At 41.7% G+C, this 15,710-nt stretch overlaps 1 protein-coding gene across 27 annotated transcripts in view; it reads left to right on the forward strand.

The window, feature by feature from the left end:
* CACNA1C (calcium voltage-gated channel subunit alpha1 C) overlaps positions 1–15,710 on the forward strand; it is a gene marked incomplete at its 5' end in the record, with an annotated part of 525,599 nt that overhangs the window by 152,989 nt on the left and 356,900 nt on the right. The gene's annotated exons all lie outside the window — the stretch shown is intronic.

Raw genomic sequence — 15,710 nt, forward strand, 5'->3', positions numbered from 1 at the left:
AACACACTCTGTCCTCTGCTACCAGCAAGGGCACCAAGGGCCACTGGGAGGTTGCTTCCCACGCTTCTGGGGAAAACATAATGGCATGTAGAAGGCCAGCTTGGCTCCAACCGTTGGTCAGATAATGAGCAGCTGCAAGGTGTTTGCCTTCTCCATTTCTGGCAGAGAAAAACAGTTGGTTCTAGCTGTCCTGGGGTTCAAGAGCAGAAAGGAAGCATACTCTGGCCTCTGCCACCAGCCAGGGGAGCAAGGGCCATGGAGACATTGCACCCCCTGCCTTCTGGGGGGAGGGGGGAAGCAACACCTTTATGGCAGAAAAATAAGCAACCTGCCCTCCTCAAGGAGCAGTTGCAAAAGCTTTGTTTCTCCCCTCCCTGGCATAAAGAGCAGTCTGCTTGAACTGCTAGTTGGATTGTAGAGCAGAAAGATAGCACACTCTGACCATAACCCTCACCCAGTGGACTTAGAATTGCAGGGTTGTGTGTGAGAGAGACAGAGCATGATGGGTTGGGGAGCTGAATTATTGCCTACTGTTTGTAAGCAATCTTGAGATTTATGAGATTGAAAAGTGAGGTATAAGTAATCAAAATAAATAAAGAAGCTTTCCATGGCAGATCAGGATAATGCCAGAGAGTGATAAATGCCAAAGTGGGAGGTGAGTTAAAGGAAAGGCTCTACTTTTTAAAGTTGTTCCTCAAGTCAGCAGGCATAAGCAGTTGTGGTGGAGTGTTGTTTCCTTTAGTAATCTTCAATTAAATTTTACTCCCACACCCACATCTAACTAGTGTCTTTTTGATACAACCTGCCTCAATCTATTTTGCAGAAAAGATCCCTTGGATAGAACTTCAGTATCACTGAATTGGTGTTATAAGGATATAGACATCTTTGGGCACAAGAATGGTGTTTCCATTTTATCGGGGCATGCATTAAGATCTTATCATAACATTAGTCTTTCTAAAGTATATATCTTCCATAGCTGCCCATGAAATGCCTCAGAGAGGGCTTAACTCTGTGGATATATTCAGTAGTGAGAGCAACATTTTTGGCACAAGAACCACATGTGGGCAGTTGGACCGCATGCCTGTAAGGGGGAACAGAACACGTGGTGATCCCCCTTGTTATTTCCTCTCACACTTAAACACACATTCTTTTCCATTCTTTCTCAAAACAATTCTGATACCTCAGAGGAGTGGCCAGAACAAGGCAGCAAGGAAGGTCACAGCACCATGAGGAGCTCCTTGTGCAAGCGTGGGGAAACTTTGCTCTGCCAGATGTCACAGAATTACAACTCCCATCATCCCTGGCCATTGAACATGCTTGATTGGGCTGATGGGAGTTAGAATCCTAGAATCATGGAACTGTAAAGTTGGAAGAGACACAGAGGGTCCTCTAGTCCAACCCGCTGCAATGCAGGGATCCCTGCTAAAGCATCCATGACAGATGGTCGTCCAACCTCTGCAGAAAATCCTCCAATGAAGGGGAATCCACAACCTCTCAAGGAAGACTGTTCCACTGTTGAACATCTCTTAATGTCAGAAAGTTCTTTCTGATGTCTAGTTGGAATCTCCTTTCTTGTAACTTGAAGCAATTGGTTTGATTCCTACCCTCCAGAGCAGGAGAAAACAAGCTTGTTTCCTCTTTCATGTGACAGCCCTTGAGATATTTGAAGATGGCTATCATATCTCCTCTCAGTCATTTCTCTTTCAGGCTAAACATACCCAACTCCCTCAACCCTTCCTCATAAGGCTTGGTTTCCACACCCTTGATCACCTTGGTTGCACTCCTCTATACACATTCAGCAATGTGTAGTTGCTCTGTAGGTCAGTCACCTGTAGTTTAGCAACATCTGGAGGGCCAAAGGTTCCCCACAGCTGTCCTACTGAGTAACTCGCTCCAACAAGGATTGGAAGTGAACCAAGACCTTCTGAGGCTCTGCCTCCAATCCACGTCTCCCATTTGGATAACTAAAAGCTCTTAAAGGGCCAACTGTCTGATATGAAATGGGTGGAACCCCCCCCCCCCACTGCTTGGTGGGCTGCATGCAGAGTGGCCAAGGACTGAATACCAGCTGCAGGCCAGAGACAGAGAACAGTTCAGAAATATTTCTTTCAGAACATAATTGAGGAAAAGGTCAGGTTGAATTTAAGCAGAGCTGAAACATGAAATCTAAACACAGAACAGAAAGCAACACCTTGTGAGACCCCTTGCACCTATGGATATATTTCTTCTCTCAGTTCATTCCCAGACATCTATGAGGTAACAGTTCATGGAAATCCATTAGCCACAAGTGTCTAGGGAGTGGAAGCAAAGGATTTGAAGGCTCAGCCTCTGCAGAGGGTCACATCCAGCCCTCTTTGAAAGCTAGGCTCTTTGAAAGGATGCTGAAAGGTGACAGAAAAGATTAGTTGTTTTCTATTTTCTCCCCAGGAAGGCTGGTTGAAAGGGGAACATTCCGGGGAGGGCTCTGAGAAGGAGTAATATGTGTTCTTAGGCGTAATTACATTGACTGATGGTAGGAACCAAAGCATTCCACAAATGGTTATATGGAGGAAGCTGTCCTGAGGAACACTAAGGAAACAACAAAAACCTAGGGCAGTGGCCATTTCATATCATTGCTAAGAGTTTATACTCTTCGAGAAAAGCTCATTTGTCATACACTCCCGACTTCTGTTTACATCATATATAAAGTTTACAGAAGCAAATATGCAGTCAGTTTATTTATAGGCCATTTTTCAGCCACAAGAGCCCTCAGAGTAGTTATCATAATGAAGCATCATGAAACAGAGCCTTGATCACAGGGATTGGGCCCTATTAATATTGCCTTCTCTTAGGACACAAACATCCCCTCAAGGAGCTTGCAAACCCTAAATATACGGAAGTCACAATGTTGTTCAGCTTTGGCCTCACCATGTGGTACTCACTGAAATAACATTTCCCCCTCTTCAAGAGAAGCAAACTACTCAGGATATCTTAAATAGCTAAGATTGATAGGGAAAGAAGTAAACTAACAGCCCGAATGGACCAACGTGTTGCCATTGAGTCTTTCTTCCAATTTAGTATGCAAATATAGGAAATCACAAAATTCCAAAACGGTAATCTGAATATACTTTAGAAAATTCAAACTTGTACTAGATTTAAACTGATTGAGACTGACTGTTTTTGAGTCTTCTCAAATGTCACCAGAACAGAAATGGAGAACCAGTTTGGTCTGATGGACTGGATCTCAAAGTGGCCATCCCTCTGTAGGCCACCTTTGACAGGTAGATGGGCTTGCCCACCTGTTATCAGCTGACATTGTTTGACATCAGGTAAATGCAGTAGGGCTTGCATTAGGTGCTGAATTCAATTTGCATCATATGCAAACCCCATGGCAAAGGAACAATTGGGAGCATACTCTTGGCCATGTGCTTCTGACTGCTGTGTGGCAGCTGGACTTGCATTTGGTACTGCTCAAATTTGGTGTCAACTGCAACCCGCATTGAGATTGTTTCCCTTTGGGAACTTCAAGTCAGAGGTTCTGACTGGAGAAGATCCCTAAAGAATGCAAACCCTGTTGCTTTCGGCAGGTATGATCCCAGTGGGGTTTGCATTAGGTACTGAATTTAAATTCTACACTGAATGCAGGCCCCTCTTCTTTCTTTGGGAATTAGCTCCACTCAGCTGCTCCAAAGTGCCATATATTTTAGACTGTGAGTCTGTGAGCAAGGACTGCCTTACTACTGATTTTTGTAAGCTGCTCTGGGAGTCCTCCAGGCTAAATAGCAGAATAAGAAATGTTGTGAGTAAATAAGTAAGTAAATCCAATAATCATTTTTTTCCTCCTAGATATCCAAAAGAACACTTAAGTGCCTTGTAGGTCACATCCACACCATATATTTAAAGCCCTGTTATACCACTTTAATTGCCATGGCTTCCCCCAGAGAATCCTTGGAACTGCAGATGTTAAGTTGCTGAGCGTTGTTAGGAGATCCCCATTCCCCCCACTGAGCTACAATTCCCAGTTTAACAATCAATCCCTCTTCCAATGGACCTCTGGGAATTGTAGCTCAGTGGGGGGAATGGAGTGGGTGGGTTACCTAATCACTTTTGGAACCCATAACAAACTAAATTTTCCAGGGTTCTTTGAGGGAAGCCATGACTGTTGTTTTATTTTATAATTAAATTTGTATACCGCCCTTCATCCAAAGATCACAGGGCAGTTTACAACATAAAAATACAAAATAACACAAAAAGTGGTATCATAGTGCTTTAAAAGATGTGGCCCTAATTGTGTAGTGTAGCCCAACCTCAGCCTTTGCTTCCTGGTTCTGTAATAGCTATTGGGATTTCTATAGCAGCATCCATAACTTAACCTCAAAGTCACTTCCATAGTGTAAAAGAGCTTAATGTACTTGCACCCTTCTCATCTTTAATGGAAAGCAAACTGTTCAAACACCATTCCTTTACATATATTTTTTTTCATATTTTTACTCATCACCCTTTCTTTTTGGCTCTGAGAAGAAATTTAGAGAGTTCTATTGTTAGAATCCATATGTCTAGAGAATTGAGATTGGTTGTTATTATTATATCCCTGAAGAAGAACTTGTGGTGTTGTTGCTCAAAATGTGTCTAGATGGTGATTTTCTACAAAAATGTTGACCAGCACCAGTTTGTTTTTTCCTGACTTGTTAATCTCCTGATTTCTCAAATTTAGAAATATTTCTAACTTGCCATTTTCTTTGGTGATGTAATCTATCTACTTTAATCCCCAAATGGAGCTCTTGTAGATGAGGCATGGGAAAGAGTGGATAAGGAAGCACTGTGGGGGAAGGATTCTAATGGTAGGGACCCCTGACATTTGCTCCCAAGATGCAAGGAGTCAGAACAGCAAACTCTCTCTTTCCCAAATTCCCCCAAATGCTGTGGCTTGAGGCCATGGCAACAAAAAAAGCTGTGCAAAGGCCCAAAGCCAGAAAGGGTGGTTGAAAGGAAGCAATTTGTCTATTACTACTACTACTACTACTACTACTACTTCCTCTGTGGTGGATTTGGAGCTGAAGAGGGATTGAGCTTGCTCCTTGCTTCTTAGAGAGGGCACATGTCCTACTTTACCAATGACTGTCATCTATTAGAAGGATTATACTGTGCCTTGAACTTGCTCATCACCAGCAGTTAGCACAGGACAGCAGACCTAGCAAGCATATAGGTCTCTTGACCCCAGTCTTCCCAACTATGGGGAAATGTATTGGGTCCAGTTTATGCAAATATATGTCCTCTTTTGACCACTTTTTTGGTGTTGTGTAAGTGACTACTATCCATTCCTCTGTCCTGGACTCAGGACTTTAAATTCAAACTATGTGTGTGGCTTGATTTGTATCGATCCCCGAGTCCAGGGAAAGCTACCACAATGGGGGTCAATGGAGCAAGCTCGCCCTGCTCTTCTACCCTGACTTACTGTGAGGGTTAGGCAAGAAGACTTATAGAAGCCCAGTAACAGAGTCCTCTAAGGACATTGCACTAGAATCCTTAGGGTACCTTCACATGCCAATTTTTATGAGGCCATCCACAGGCATGAAGGACCAGATGAGAGACTAGTGAAATGTCCCTGCTTTCCCTCCTGCAAATTCCTCCCAATTCCCCCACTGGCATTTATTTTTGGAAGGGCCATGACTCTCCTTCATAGATGGCTGGAGCAATAGTACAGAAACTTTCCTTTAGAGTGGGGAGGGAAAGGAGAGGGAGGCAATAATTATTTTTCTTGTTATACAGGGACATCTATATGGGTGGTGGGTTGTTTTTTTTGTTTTTTTTAAGCTGCTAGTTTTATTTTTAGGCTTTGTTAATTCTCACTCTTCTCCTAGTTCCCTGCTACCTGGCAACAGCTTACTGTCATGGCAACACAAATGTTAATGAGTGAAGCGCTCGGTGTCTCTGTTTTATCTGGCTCTTTGTGATATAGATACAAAGCCATTATGTATCTTTGCGGCCATCACAGGCCATAAGCACATTTTGGGTTTCTCAGTGGAGACCTACAGGCAGAACTCTGAGGCTAGGGCAGGCAAGGAGTGGCTGATGAAGGAAGTGTGAACGTATTAACAATCACTTTTTTTGTACGCGAGGTTTAGATACAGTTTTGTTGTACAATATCAGCATTGTACTCAGGTTTTTATCCTTTTTTCCTTTTGAAAGCTGAATTTTTGGACCTTGATCTCTTGCACAGATTTGTCATACTGCAGTGTGCTTAGTCTATAGCAGCCTTCATGAACCTTTTGCCCTCTAGATGTTTTGGACTACAACTCCCATCAGCCTCAGCCATGGTTCATGAAGGCTATTCTGGAGTGTTGTTGCCATGTTGTAGAGAATGAGCACAGCAAAGTCACCCAATCATTTCCTGTCTCTCAGATAATGTAGAATATGGTGGGGGAAATCACTTGGCTTTCTGATTTGCGTTTATTCATCAAGTGAACAATAGTTGATGGCAAGATGTGTGCTCTATGCTCATGATAGGACTACAAAAACTATTTACAGTTGGCTGCTTATCTAGCCTCAGTCTGGAAACCTACACCTGCTCAGGTGTATCTAAACCGGCTTGCAGTGGAAAAATATATAGAAAGGAACAAGAAAAGAAGGAACAGAAGGTGTATATGTTTTGGTGGCTTGCCCACTTCTTAGTCACCTGATGCCGCAATGATGTCAGTAACTCTCTTTTTTTTTTTGTAGTGTAGCAAGCCATGCTACAAGGTAAAAACCAAGACCATCCAAGCACAGTCAGAAGCAATCACCAATCAGCTGAATGGTGCAGATCTGCTTTCTGCAGAGGGCAGCTGCTCAGTGAAGTGCCCTATGGGGAAGTCAGTAGTGCAGCTGATCCCAGTAACATTGAAAGCAGTGCCTATCAGCTAATCGACAATGACTTGAGGTTCTGCTATTTGTTGTGATTGGCTGCTCTGTGGAATTCCCCATGGGAAACTTAGTAGTGTAGCCAATCCCAGCTAGCTTGCTCTTACCACCAATCAGCTCATTGGCAGTGACAGCAAGCCTCCCTTGCCAGTGCTCAATTGGAAATGCACTTTGTGGCTCCTGTTTGTGCACTGACAACCTGCCCCTCATATATGATGTCATGTGAGGGGCAGGTGGCCATGTTTCAAGGCCCAATTCAGACCCATGTCAAGCCTAATTAGGCCCATGAGCCAGAGGTTCCCCATGAATGTTCTAAGAGAACTGCCACATGGTATTGGAATAAGAATTGTTTTGTAAGTAAAAAGATACATCCTCTTTTCATATCTGTGAAGAAGTCAGCACATTGAAACATGTTCAGCCGATACCACATACCATAGTCTTCAACACTGCACAATTTACAGATGAGAATAAGGAAATGCTTGTAACATCCACACATGCCTAGCCAGGATCATGGTCCAAACCTCCTCCACCACCACTTTTATGCATTGCTGAAGACTCTGTTCTGCTATATGCTGTATTTGTTTACTCTGCAGTAGACTATCCCCCGCAGTTATAAAAGTCAAAAGAGGATGCTTATTCTTTTGCCTAAAGGCATGCTTAAAAACCATAACTGTCTGTATTATGTTATCAACAGTTCAGAATATACCTCAGCAGCTGCAGTTCGTGAAACATCATACTGTGCACTGCATGGCTTCTTAGACTGTGTTTGCATTCCTGTTTATTCTGCATCCACTGGTTTGGGAAATGGTGCACACACAACTTTAGCCACCACCTATATCTATCTTGTATTTACCTTGTCATTTCTTATGAAATGCTGCATCTTGATGCTTTCCCCACCAAACCAATCTAGCAGCAGATTGTGATCAACCTTATGCCTACCCCTGCGCTAGAGACAAGACCCATCCATGACCCATTCTTTACTCATTTTTTTTTTCTTTGCAGGGATTACAATAATTATCTGCCCTGAACTGTTCTCTTTGCTATAGTACCTAGGAAATAGCTCAGTTGGTACAGCATGAGATTCTTAATCTCAGGTCATGGGTTCAAACCTCATGTTGGGCAAAAGATCCCTACATTGCAGGTGGTTGGACTAGGTGATCCAACTCTGCAATTCTATTATTCTATGATTTAATTTCCTTCATTCTCACCTCCATATTTTACTTGCAAATCCTCTCTAATTGTCATGTTACTTTACATAATCTAGAATGTTGGTGGTGCCAAATACTTGTTAAACTAGCTGCCCTAGTATTACTGGTATGACTACCACGTCTTTCTATTAATAAGCTCGCATACCCAGCAGCCATACTGCATGATTTTACTTCAGGAAAAGGTCCCATATGCTGTTTTCTGCCAGATGGCAAAAAATATGGTGACATCACAGTTCCCCTTTTGACAATACTCTCTCTTCCATTCAGCAGTTGGTGAAAATGGTCTGCTGCAATTCCAGCTGCTGGGGAATGGCACAGGTTTTCACCTTAGACTGCCTAATCAAATCTCTCTATTAGAAAAGGCTTGTACATTCTGCTGCACCCACCCTCCTCCCGTTAGATAAATACATAACAAAATAAAAAGCATAGATTAAAGCATGGGGAAGCATTTATTAAGTGCATTTATTCCAATTGAAAGTAGGATGGATTTACAGGCCAGATGCTAAACAAGCCGCATTTACTTGGAAGCAAAATATTATTATGTGTGTGTAGGATTGCAGCCCAAATCTCAAATCAGTTACACCAGATGGATCTTTGACTCAAGTGGGGTTAAGGGCTGGGTGACACAATTAGCAGTTCTGTTCTGCTTTGGTTTGAATGCTGCACCATAGGCAAAGAAACAACCTTTGTGTAGACAATTATTGTGCCAAGGAGAAGTTCCTTCTCCAACAGGTGCATTTCTCTCTCTGTGTGTGCAGCTATCTTTCTCTATTTTGATATGGGACAATAATTCCCATATGTGATCCCCATCTTGCAAACTCAAGTAGTACAGTCCAGCAACACTTTTAGCATATGAACTTCCGTTTGTGTAGACTACCTTGAAGATCCTGACAACACCATCATGTCAAAAGCCGTGAAATGTAATCTAGGATAATCTGGCACAGGGAAGCAGAAACCAGGGGCTGCATCAATCATTTGTCTGTGTTTGTATCCTTTAGGAGCTAATTGGCCCCTTCCCTCCCCCTTTCAACCCTTTGGGGCAATTAGCTACCAAAAGAGAAATAAGATAAGCAGAGGTTAATAGTTCCAGTTACAGATAGGTAGCCGTGTTGGTCTGCCATAGTCAAAACAAAAAAAAAATTCTTCCAGTAGCACCTTAAAGACCAACTATGTTAGTTCTTGGTATGAGCTTTCGTGTGCATGCACACTTCTTCAGAGGTTAATGGGGCAGAGAAAGGTGGCCAACACCACCTGCTTCCCTGTGCGATTCCTTTTTGTGATCCCATCCAGCCTTTAATGTTTGGCTGTCTCCCGGTTCAGAAGTTTCACAATTCAGAGCTTGACGTAGTCATGATAATTTTGATGTGATGAGTGCAGTGTGTGGTCTGTCAGCCAGGCTATATTGCCTGTTCTTTAACATCACCAGGAAAGGCTTTTGGTGCCCCTCCCCCCAATCAAGGATATATTGAGTGCAGGGGCTTGCAGTAGAGCCCTCTCACAGGCAGCTCCACAAGTCTGGCATGACCTTTCCATGGAGGTGTGTCTTCCTCCATCACTGCTTTCATCTCGGAGATAGGTTGCAATTCTTGCCTTCCCCCGGCCTTTGATGGAGAGCAAGTATGATACAGATACAGGTATTGTGGAATTATGTAATTGTTGAAACTGCTGCTGGTCTGCTGATACTGTTGTTGCAATTTTAATTTGTTGTTTTTGTTTCTAAATGTTTTATATTATGCATTTACAATGTTTTTAATTTGTAAGCCACCCTGTGGATGTTTGTTAAGGGTGATATAGAAATTGCTTAACAAATAAGTAAAATAAGTAAAATAAAATAATGCTACCTTCATTCCCAGCACTCCAGCTCAGATGGATTGTGGATTGCTGTCTGAGAACTGAGTTTGACTCATAGGTTTGTGCCCAGCACACTATTAATTTGCTCAAAGCCTATCTTTAGAGATCAAAAAATAGCTATGCCAGTCCAAGAAATACACCAAATATCTTATATTTATACTAACAGGATGCAAGGTTTCAAGTTGCTCAATCTTCTGTTTAATATGGCCTCACCTGTTCATTGTTTATGCAACACTGTATGAAATAATAAGACGAGTAAAGAATGCCTGTGAGTTTTGAGTGTGCATGTGGCATTTGATCTTTTTTGACTATTGCAATTGAAATCAAATAGCACAAGAATCTGTAAAAGCAACTCTAAAGCCTGTATGTGAGTTCTGTATTGCCCCATGCACAATACAATTAATTATTCCAGCTGTGCACAGTGTTGCAGCTAGAACCCTCTTCTTTCACAAATTAAGCTAAGACAAAAGCACTATCTTTGAAAAGAACACCTTTGGCAGTATCCAACCATACCTTGCTATTGTTTTTGAAAGTTTTCCTGTTCCTTTACATTGAACATCTTACTGAAAATAAAGGCAGCAGGTGTGGGGTGGGGACCTTAATAGGAGCCAACTAGTATTACCGTATTTATCAATTGCCTTGTATTCAGGTTTCTCCCCCCTGCCTTTATTTTCAGTAGAGAGGGGCTTTCCACATCACTCAGTTACACAAAAGCCCTCATGATAAGGTTGTTAAACAGCAGAAAGAGCTGAAGAAAAACACTGAAGATATTATGGAGCACGCCAATAGCTGAAGAGGACCAAAATGAATTGCTCTACAGTACACCCCCCCCTTTCTCTCAGCAATGTCCAAGATTTCACTGTCTGCAATAATCTTCTCTGAAGAATTAAATGAATTAAGAAGTGAAAGTGATAGTCCCCCTAAGCATGAGGCACCAGTGCCCTTTGTAATTATTTCATTTATACAGAGGGAGATGTTGGCTGTTTATGCCATTCTATGGAATAACAAAATGACATGCCAGTATACAGGAGATCTGAAACTTTGTTAGGTAAAATGCAGTGAGTAGGGGTGAGAAGGGAGAGGAATATCATGATATTACAGTTACATATATGTTTTGCCCATGTATTTTGATTTGTATATTTTCTAAAAATATGAGTAAAGCTGCAGTCCAGTGCCTTAGTACTTGGGAGTTGGGCTGCCACATTTTCAACTGGCTTCTGCAACTATGACTTCAATATCAGCTTCATCTACTGAAGCTTGCCGGGGATGAGGTTTATCTCCATGCTGTCTTAAAAAATTAAGCTAACTCTATTCTGAATATTGACCCTCTCTTAAAGGCATAGTTACAGAGGAGAGTAGAAAAGTTTGTCATCGTAGCTTGGAGTTAGCTCCACTTAAATCAGTGCCAGATATTTTCAACTAAATGTGGACAGGGTTAGAATATTAGTATGCCAGCTGTCTAACAATTTTTTGATAAGGTGAAGCTATTATCCTATTAAAAGGAAAATAACAGTACAGTAGTACCTAGGCTGCTGTGTGTTTCAAGAGAAAAGAGAACAGGAACAATAGGCTCATGTGAATGGTTGTGATCATGTTAGTAAAGGTGAACAGTATTATATCTGGAAGGAACAGAAGAGAACCATGCAAGCATTATGTACAGGACCCAAACTTCTACCTTTTTCCTGCAAATGGGATCCTGTTTATTGATAACTTGGGGGGATCTCTCACATTATAAGATGTTGGTTTTGATCTTTAGTATATCACTGTCCTTGGGAATGAAAAATAACCTATTTGAAATAAAGATATGAGGCTTATGAATTGATCTCAGTTATTGCTGTCTAAAACCAGCTCTCCTTATGGTTTGAAATGGTTGAAATGTTGAAGAACTTAAGGTCTGAGCTACATTTTCAGAAAAAAGCATGTTGTATAGTTCTGCAACTGTACCATTTAAATGGTGAAGGGAGGTGCCTTTTGTGTGTGGGGGGGCATTTAAGCATGATTCCCACCCCATGGCCTGAAGTAGTATAATTAAGCAAAAGCACCATCATCTGACTCTTCTGATCATGTAGTTCAGGGGTTTTGCATAGATTTAAATATTCTTATTTGCCTTTTAATATTCTATGGATTCATATTAACACACATACTTAATTCCTCTACTACCTTAATCTCAGTATCCAAAGGCCAGCTCGGATTGAATGTTCTTATGTCATTTGGAGATTTGTTCACACATTTGGCTGATCGGACATCATGACGAACTTCCATAATGATGAACTTTAGAATAGAACTACAGAACTAGAAGAGACCTGGAAGTCATTTAGTCCAGTCTGTTGTCAATGAAGTATCTGTAGCGCAGGAAACTACATAATCTCTGATATATGGTTGTTCATTCTCTGTTTAAATACTTCCAGGTTCCAATGAAAGAAAGCTCTTTTACCTGTCCCTCATAGGATTACCAAACCCTTGATCACCCTGGTCACCCACCCATAGTGAAATATTACTTCCTGTGATCTAGCCACTATGCTCCTGTTAGCACAACCTAAAACTGTTTTGGGTTGCCCCCTCCCCTTCTATAAAAAATATTTGGCAATATATAAAAACAAAGCAAAAAACATTACCAGCTGACAATGACAATAAAAATAATTCATTGATCCCAACTTAAATACAGATTAATATAGGCAATGCATATGTCTAAACAGATATATAAAGGAGATTGATAAACAATTTGTTCAACTGTAGGCAGCATTAGTTTTTAGCAGCTGCTGACGTTCAGCTTGTGATCAGCTATGACAACTAAGATCCTTTTCACACGTACTGCTGCCAAACCAGGGCTCTCCTATCTTGTATTTGTGCCTTTGACATTTTTCACCTGAATGCAAGACTTTACATTTATCTGTTGAATTCCATGTTGCTGGGTTTGGCCCACTGTTTCAGCCTGTCAAGATAATTTTGAATCTTGATTCTATCCTTTCCAGCTTTGTGTCATCTTCAAATTTGATAAGTATTCCCTCTACACCCTCATCCAAGTCATTTGTGAAAACGTTGAACAGCACAGAGACTAGGGCAGTGCTCCATGGCAGTTCACTTGAGATATCGGTCCAGGTTGATTCAGAGCCATTAATAAGCACTCATTGGGTATGGGCATTCAGCCTGCTATTTATCCTGTCATGTCCCCTGAGGGTCCCAGCGTTGGCTAGAGGAAGTCTCAGATTCAGACAACTCACCAGTCACTTCACTTCTGAGGGATCTGTGAGCAGCATTTTCTCCACCACCCCGAGGACATGGCTTTCCAATCACCCACAGACTCCCCTGCAGCTTCTCCTGCTCCATGACCACTTAGGAGAATGTGACAGCCAAATCAGCTACAAGCCCTTTAAATATTGCATACAGTTTTCTTAAGCCACTGGAATGAAAGGCCCTACCAGCCATCAAATGACTCTGGTCCTTGGTTTGAGACCAACATTTTTTCATATCTCAGCCAGCAGGGTCTGTGGGAGCTGCCTAGGGCCCTGATTTGCTTTGGCTTACCTGGAACAGACTAGAAGCTGCTCTGGTAATTGCTACCACTTCCACTGTGGCCTTAAAATGTGAGGAAAACAGGATAGGCTCATCTTCACAATGGTATTGTCCACATTTCTCCAGGGTGCCTCTCTTTCACTTAGCTCCATCTTCTTTCCTTCCTGGGGAGTTTTCCCTGTTGAAGCGGGAGGGGAACTAGGAGTAGCAGTGAGGGTAGAAAGAGACCCTTTCTCATGTTGCCACAACTGCAGCTACTAGAATATGGTCAGTAAATGGGCTAGAGGGTGGCAAACCCATCTCCTTCCACCCATCCCTGCCCCCATCTTGAATTGTAATTTGAAAGAGGGAGGACTGGGCTTGGTTTGGAACACAGGTGTGCATTATTAGCTTGTCAAATTCAGATTCTGAACCAGGTAATTAAAAGGCTTGGCAATTTCACTAATAGAGTTAAGTAGATCCACTGATCTCTTTCAGTGGAGAAACAGTCTAATGAGTTTCATTAAAGAGAACAAGCAAGCAGGGTTTTTACTGCTATCAGATATATAGCAGGAAGATCAATGTTAAGGCTTGTACGACAATTCTGCATCTGAAATAATAGTCAATACTAACATGAAACCATCTAGATACACAAAAGCACAAATGTTTAACTCTCTGCTCAGGCACAAACTATAGCATCTGCCTGCTTTGATGTTGATAAAAGCTGCTTGTGATTGCTGACTGTATTAATCATAAATGCTGATATCTGATCATAAATCTAATGAAGTAAATAGCCATGGCAAAATGTGAACTATTCTTAGCCTAGATGATACCATTATGATCTGCTAGATTTTGCATGCTTAAAAATATGTTTTTGTTTTGTATCTTTTTTATTTTTTTTATTAAGGCACACAAATTGGTCTATGCATATTCCCTTCTTTAGATCATTTAAGCGCCAAGATCATTAACAGGCTGCACTCTGCTTCCTTTTAGAAGTAAGGCTGCCACTTCTCCCAATCATTCTCATAAGTAGTCAGAGTAAATAAGGCACTGGAATAAGTGAAGTAAATACTTTACACATAATTTACATAATGTGCATCATTTGCATCTCTTAAACAATCGATGGCATAGACATATGTGAGCTGACATTGAAGATTTGGCAAAATAATTTCAATTATTATCATGTTCCTCTGTGGCATGGATCCTACAGCCTAGATGCACATTGGTGCATGACTGGTATCTAACTGTGGGAATGTTGTGGGTAACAGAAGAGGATATATTGATTAATATTATCCTTCCTAACTCACGTTAGCAAGTTTCTTCATACAGCAGAGTGCATTCCCGTATTACACAGCAGGGACCTGGTTGCAGACTCGTGTGAGTCTCTTAAAACAATAAGCAATTCAATCTGGCTTGCCCAGATTGAGATATGTTCTGTTATTCCTGGTAAGACCCCTTTGATCCTTCCTAAAAAAATAAAGACAAACAGTCTTATTCATAAGTAACAAAAAGTAGTTCTACTCACGATCAGGCAGAGCACAGTGTGATCCCTGAAGGCAGGCTTTAGGCTTAAAGTTACAAATATGTACAAACAGGTTTACCCCATATGGGAGATAACCTAGGGACTGCTGGCCAGCATTGCAGTCTAGGTGAAGCAGGAAGCAGGCAGGACAAAAAAGAAGGGAGGTGGCTACTTGACTTGGCCTTTCACCAGTTCTGGAAAGGTCACACCCACCTACTAGTCACATGCAAAGGAAAGGATGCTCCAGACCAGGTGTAACAGGAAGTTCAACTGGCTGGCCAACATTCCCCTGCATGTCCACTCTATGCAAACAGGAAGTGTTGTACTTGACTGTTCCAGTGGATTACATCCCACACTAACTGGCCTACTACTGATTGCATAGGTCAGATTCCAAATCTAAAGCAATTGACAGTGCTCCAGGATTTCAGATGGGGAATTCTCAACACTACCAGAAGATCTTGGGGACTGAACCTGGGACCTTCTGCCACAACCCTTCCCCATGTGGGAATGCAGATAAAATGGGAATGCGGTTTACATGGGAAGTGTCAGGATTGAAGAAAAGTATAAAAACTTGCCATTTTATGTGCTGCTGAATTCTTCTTGGATCAGGTTCCTCTGTAATTTCCATACATGGTTGTGCATTCTTATCCAACTGGAAGAAAAACAAATTGTTTCAAGCACTAGATTTGCCTCATGCATATTATAAAGATCAAGGATGAGGAACCTGTGGCCACTCATACATTGTTTGACTTCAACTC

This window comes from Podarcis melisellensis (assembly GCF_964234715.1).
Source record: "Podarcis melisellensis genome assembly, chromosome: 10".
NCBI classification, from domain to species: Eukaryota; Metazoa; Chordata; class Lepidosauria; order Squamata; family Lacertidae; genus Podarcis; species Podarcis melisellensis.